This window comes from Vombatus ursinus, unplaced genomic scaffold (assembly GCF_900497805.2).
Source record: "Vombatus ursinus unplaced genomic scaffold, bare-nosed wombat genome assembly UNPS02014793.1, whole genome shotgun sequence".
Classification (NCBI taxonomy): Eukaryota; Metazoa; Chordata; class Mammalia; order Diprotodontia; family Vombatidae; genus Vombatus; species Vombatus ursinus.
Window position 1 is genome coordinate 15717547 of NW_020954571.1, and position 7251 is coordinate 15724797.

Here is a 7251-nt window from a genome sequence, read left to right on the forward strand (position 1 = left end):
GATCCTGGGGATGGGACTTTTGGTGCTGTTCAGAAAAAACCTGGAGTTGGTATGTCCTGCTGTAGTCCTTGGTTTTATTCAGCTTTACCAACTGCAGAAGGTAAAGTGGAATGACCAAAGATCTAGAAGTCAGGTGACCTGTGTTCCAGTCCTGGCTTTGTAAAATGAAGGAATTAGACTAAATGATCCCTAAGGACCCTTCCATCTTCCACATGTGCTTTGACACTGGGTGAGGGGGTGTCCTGGCTGGTCCCCAGCTTCTCCCTTTTGTGTTTGCTTATCTGGCCTGACCATAGAAAGGAAGCAGGTCTCTACAGCACCCAGGCAGGGTTCGCCAGCCCTGCCTCCAAATCCCACCACTCCCAACAATCACCATCAACTGAAATTCCTCTGTAATAGATTCTTTCTTTTGGGTTTCTTTGGCTTCAGGTATTTCCTATAAAAATGAAAATGTTCCTGCAAGAAGTAATCCTAACCCTAAATGTAAGTGCACTTGCTACCTTAATGGGACAGTTAGGTGAGGGCAAGACCTTTCCCCACTGGAACCCAGGGAAGATTCCTTGGGGGTTGAAAGAAATGGGTTGGATTCAAGGATGGCAGAGAGGGGAATAGATAAAAAGGATGACAAGATGGAAGGGATCTAGTCCAAGCCTTGTACAGACAGGGAAACTGTCTAAGGGAAATGACTTACCTAAAGAAAGTTTCAGAGCCAGTGGTCCAGCTCTGTGTAGCAGCCAGCTCTCCAGACCCCATGACCAATAAGCCAGCCACTGCAATAGCATCACTTTTAGACTAATTTCGCAATTTTGCCCTTGGCCCAGCCCTAGAATCTCCTATCTTCTGTTGAGAAAACCTCTTACTGCCCATTGACACCTCCCCCCTCCATTTCCCTCCCTCCACCCCAACTACCTGCCTTACATACACATGCCATTCCTGTCTCCATGCATAGAAGAGTTGGGAACGTTCCCATTACAACAGGGGAGGGAGAATGAAATGATCATGATTCAGAGAGTCCTTCAGGGCAGCAGCAGCAAGTAAAGGTAGCAATCACCTCTTGATAATAGAGCTCTTCTTTTGCCGGAGAATGGAGGGAGAGGGAAAAAGGAAAGGAGTGTCAAAACCAGAGAATGGACCAACTTTTTCCAGTTGGGACAGAGAGAGAAACTAGTGCCAGGTCCTCATCTGATGACTTTTAGCTTTCTCTATACAAGGCCAGCGCTCAACCAAATGAGGGCGTCTTCAGAGTTTGTCCACCATCTTTCCATTTCCCCTATTTGTTTCTCTTCTAGCACCCTGACAAGTCTCCTTCAATGGAGTCCCTGGACTGATCTCTTTTCTCCTACTGCCATTAAGATGGGGAGACACAGTGGACGCTCCTAAGGACCTGATAGAGCATAGATACATAGGGATCTGGAACTAGAAAAGACCATAGAGATCACCTCCATCCCCCCACCTTTTTGATGGGTAAACTGAGACCCAGAGAGGGGGAGTGACAGAAGTTAAAACTGGAAGGTACGTCTTGTCCAACCCCCACTGGCTTCTGGGTAGGGAGAGAAAAGAAGGGCTCTGTCTACCCTCCCTCTCCCGCCTCTACCCCCAAACTAGACTCGCAGCTTTCTGAAAGGCTTCAAGGAATTCTTCACTGAGTTATCCTTCCAGAAGACTTTGCCACTTAAAGTCAGTCAGGCAAATGAAGAGAATGAAGGGATCAATGACCCCACTTGTTTTAAACAAACTAGGGCAAAGAAGATAGAGTTTGGGGCTTGGAGTCAGGAGGATCCAAGTTCAAATCTCCCATCAGATCCTAGGTGTGTGACCCTGGGCAAGTAAGTCACTTAACTTCTGTCTGCCTCAGTGTCATCAACTATAAAGTGGGGATAATGATAGCACCCACCTCCCAGGGTTGTTGTGAGGGTCAAATGACATAATATTTGTAAAGTACTTAGCTGTGCCTGGCACATAGTAGGTACTATGTAGAGGCTAGCCATTATTATTATTATCAGTTTTAAGGAAAGACTTTCATCTCATCGGACCACTTCCCCTGTAGTCCTGCCCTCCTTCCCATTATGTCCATTTCTCTGCTTGCCTCCCAATCCAGCCTTCTGGAAACTTGATGGGCTGAGGCTAGATTTCATTCAAGGCACTTAACTGTTCATCTGCAAAATCAGGTGGCTGGACTTGAGAATGAAAGTACCTTCCAGGTCTAACCCAGTTAGTCTGTGCTTCCTCCTTCCCCTCCAAACTTGAAGCTCTTAGTCTGTTGAGCCCGAGATCTCATAGGTAAAGCAAGAAATACAGGGCCCCAGGCAAAAGTGCCTGAGTTAGGGAGCTTAGCAGATGACTTGCCCAGAGGTCTTTGTTATAAGGGATCTAATTAAGGTGTTCTCCTACCTATAGCAAAATCCTGCCTCTGATCCAAGACCAGCATTGACCCAGGAGACTGTATCTTTTTTTGGTGATAACCTGTGCTGTCTAGCCTTAGTCCCATCCCCCCACTCCAGTCTCCCTTAGGGGTTCTAAAACTTGTCCTAGTCTATCCTTGATGAATAGTTGAGGTGAATTAACTCCCCATCTGGCTTAGAGGCCTTATGACTATGTGGAGGAGAAAAGATCACGTGTTTGAAGAAGTGGTAAGCACATGGGGGAGGGAGGCCAACAGGGCCCAGAGAACCAGCTGCTGTTCCCAAGCCGGGCTGGCTCCTTGCTGGCTATTAATTGCAAGGTTGTGAGATGCCAGCTGCTTCCCCTCCCCCAGCTCTGCCCATCACCCTTCAAGGCTGGGGGCTTGGTGCACTGAGGGGCGGGCAGAGAGGAGAGGAGGAAATCCCTTAAAGGTTTTTCCTCCTCCACAGCTAGCACCCCCTAGGAAAAAGGACATTAGATGCCTAGGCAACATGTCTATGAGCTCCTCCTACCCCCCTGGGGTGTGTGTGCAGTTGAGGGGGGGGTGTGGAGAGAAGAAGGGAAAGTTGCTGAGTTGAACCAAACCTACTTGTTCTGCTGGTTCCTCCCCTTGATTCCCTGAACAACCCCCCTTCCTCCCACCCCCCCCAGCTATCCCCTGGGGCTGGTCATGGGTCTCCTTCCAGAACAGCCTTTCCCACTACTCTGCCCAGCCCTGAACTGTCTGTCCTACAGAGGAAGTGGTTGCTGTCCCTCACTGGGCCCCCAAATCAATACCTTAGGACAGGACACTGCAACCTTTCTACCCTCTGACTGAGAGGTGTATCTGAGACAGAGCAATACTGTATACCAGGTCTCTGGCTATCTTAGCTGATAGGCAGCGGAGAAGGAGTGGAAAGGGAAAAGTAAAGGAAATCAGCAAGGAAATGTGTGAAATACGAGTGGGAGAAAGAAAGAGATGTGCACATGGCAAGCATTCTCACTAGCACCTCTGCACTGATACCAAACTCTTCCCAAGAAAGAAAGATGTTGAGCTGGGAGCTTTCTGACTGCCCCCCAGCAAAACACCTTCATGAATCATTCTTCCAGCCTGAAATGCAGCTACTACTGAGATGGCCCTGAGGAGGAAAGGGCTGAGGGTGGGGAAGGGATAGTTAAAGATATCTAGGTTTGTAGATCATCTTGGCCTCAACAGACAAGAGCTTATGAATTTTTTTAATCTTATGAATTTTGATGTGAGTCAGATTTTCATGACCGCCACTCTGACCTCACCCCCAAAGTAGGCAAACTAAGGTCCAAGGTTATACTCAGGGTCAGTCAGGTCAAATCCTGAGACATACAACTGGGAGTCAAGGTCTCCCACCCAGGGCCCTACTCTTGGGTTTTCCCCATGGCTCTGAGTTTGTTGGAGGTGGTGGAGGGGTAGTAGTGGTAAGGGGGCAGAAACTTGTAGAAACTTCTGTCCAAAAATTCATGGGAACATCTCAGTTGCCCCAGGCTCCTCTTCCTCAAGTCCCTAGAAGATAAAGACTGAGGCAGTAACAAAAACAGATTCCTAAGCTTGCTGGCCCCAGAGTATTGGAGGTTCCTGCCCTGGGCAGCAGCCGATATGTTAGGAATGTTTCTCCCAATGGAGAAGGTAGAGCTACCATCTGTGAAACACATCTAAGGGTTGGGCTATTCTTGATTCATCTATCAGGAAAACACTGGCAATTGCTTAGAACAAACCTCACGACTTCCTCATTTCCTGTGTGTGATACTATGGCACTCAAAGAAAGAGCTAAATTTAATTTGCAGGCAGACCATGCTTCTGAGTTTGGTCAGTAGCACTCTTACCCTTAATCACAGAGTCCTCTGCCTGGGTCAGAGTACATCACTCTATCTCCTAAGCCATGCTGTCTTCTCAATAAAAAGAGGCTATCTTACTTTAAATGACCCCCGCAAAAGAAATTCTGCACCATTCTCTGTGCTGCTCACTAATTTCACTGTCACATATCTCTGGCAGTCAAGAAGGCCTTTCTGATAGTTATTGCAGAAAGGAGGGTGAATCCTCAGGGTCTGTCATCCATTTCCTTATCACTTAAGGGGTCTTAAGCTTCATTCTAGGCTCATTTTTTCTTTGCTCCTCAATGAAAAGAGAAAGCAGGGAGGTCACTGAGTTTCCCATAAGAATTATACACAGTTGACCAATCCATGAATTGACAAGTTCTTATTAAGTGCCCCCTCTATGTCAGATAGCTGCCTGTTAGGTTCTTGGGATTAAAAAACAAAACTGAGACAGTTCCTGCTTACATTCCACTGGGAGGGAAGGGCACACTACACGCTATCATTTGTAAACCCTATGACACATACATAACACTTGATTGCACATAGTAGGAGCTCAGTAGTTGTTAATTAAGAGATTCTGAAGCTTGCTTTTAAGTAACATTGAGTTTTTTCTTCTTTAGGTTAAATCATCCCTATTTCTTTCACCTTTCCTCCAGGGTCCTTTTTTCCAACCTCTGATCAATTCCATCCTTTTCTGGACTGTCTCCAGCTTCCCCACATTTCCCTGGTAAGTATAGAAATAGGCAAAGACAAGTGGAAGTGATTTGCCCAAGGACACACTGAACCCAAGAAGAACCCAAGGTGGGCCGGGCTGTGAGGCAGTAGAGAAGAGAGCTGAACTCTCCTGGCTAAGAAAACCATTTTCTCTTGCCCTAGACTCTGATGTCTCTGACGGTTATATAGTGTATGGGTAGAAGAAGCACCATAAACCAGGGAAATAAAATGGGGAAAGTTTTTCTAGAGGAGCTCAAAGACGCAGTGTTATTAAAAATTGATATTTCAATGAGATAATCCCTCTCTCTTAGGCTTTTAATTGATTGCCTAAAAAGCCTTCCTCTGTTGTGTGTTTTTTTATTTGCAGTGAACATTAATTTTTTTATGGATGATCAAATCCGGATGGAGGAGAGGAACTGGCCACACAATGAATTTGATGACCATAAAGCAAGGGGGCCAGTTGCAGACATCAGAGTGAGGGGAGGTGGTTATATGCATAGGGGGTAGGTGATGTTTTCACTGAACTTAAACCTTGTACCAACTTTCAGGACACAAGGCTGGGGTGGGGCTCTCCCATTTGGTGAAGGGAAGGATTTTCTGGCACCTGCCCAAGATCATCTCCCAGCCTGAAGCTTGGACAGGTCAGCACTGATACAGTCTGGGGAAACCATTTCCCTAGGCTTGATGGGAAGGACAATAGGAAGATATTGGCTAGGGGTGGGGAACCTGTGACCTCGAAGTCACACGTGGCCCTTTAGGTCCTCAAGTGTGGCCCTTTGACTAAATCTAAACTTCTAAATTTGGTCACATGTGGCCTCGAGGCCGAAGGTTCCTCAGCCCTAGGCTAAGGCATGGTAATAACTCTTTGGTTCTAGTAAAACAGCATGTTATCTTGGGGAAAGGATTTGAATGGAAGTCATAAGACTCATTCTAGGCATAGCTTGACCTTGAGCAAGTCACTGCTCCTTTCTGAGCCTGTTAACTTCCTCTGTAAAATGAGGACCTTGGACTAGATGATCTCTTAAGTCCTTTCTGGCTCTTACAGACAATGACCATTTGTACAATCTCTGAACGATCTTGAATAAATAAGTCATCTTCCTACACATTCCGAATTGCAAATGATACAAAATAGGGTCCAGAGGTTTAGAAATCCTCACCCTATGTAACCTACTAATGGAAGCTTCTAGGTTCCCAGGATGGGACTAAACAATTCTGACAGTACTAGGGATAGCTAAATCCCTAGTTAGGCAGAAGTCTGGGGCATGGCCCCACTTCCTGAGGGGACACCTCCCAAGGATGTCCTGCTTTACCTGGAAGTGGGGGGTGGGAGGGAGGAAAGCAGGCGTGAGGGCAGACACCATCCTGGGAATGAATACCTGTCAGACAGTCAACTGGAGGAGGAATAGTCAGTATCTGTTTCTTTTCCCTCTGCCGCCTCATCCATCTCTATTAGCATGACAGGCTGCCTAAACAGAGGCCCCAGGAGTGTCCGAGCCAGCAGCAGCCCAATGGGTCCAGTGGGAGAGGTTGAGCTGACCCCGTGCCCCCTCCCTAACCCCTCACTCACCCTCCATCCATCTTTCCTTCCTGATCTTCCTTTCCCTCTTGCTTTCCTTCTTTCTGCTGCCACTACTTGGCACATTCTTGAAAAGGAATTAAGCCCCCTTGTATAGTGGGACAACTTTCCTTGGAGGGATGGAGCAAATTCATAAGAATTGCTTAGAACAAATTCAGCACCTTAACTCAGTTTTCAGCCTCTGCTCCAGACTTCCAGTCTCTCTCCTCCCCAACTCCCCAGCTCTCCTAATGTTGGCTTACTCTAGGGTAAACAGTAGCTCCCCCCACCCCTTGTTCTGGCTGTCCTGGCAGTGACCTGCCTCATTGAGAGCAGAGGAATCAGGAGCATATGGGGAGTGATTTGGCCAGATGCCAGTCAGATCTATCATACTCCCTGTTAGAAGCTGAGACCTGGAATGCAGTCACTTGAGAGGTGGCAGGGCATATATGGAGGCACGCATAGGATTAGAATTAGGATTGCAGGTATGGCCCCCCCAATAGGAGTCACGAGGAGCCCAGAAATTTGATAGATTAGTGCCAGTGGCTATGACCCAAGCGGTTAGCCTGGACAGGGTAGCTAGAAAATCCTGGCAGAGCTGGTATAGCTGAGATGAGAATGTCAGAGGAAGACGGCACAGGCCAAGGACAAGATTCCTGGAGTGAGGGGGGAGCAGGAGGAGGGAAAGGGAAGTAGGAGGGAAGTTAACCTCCAGGATGGTGGCATTGCCTGGGATGAAAGAGGACACAGCT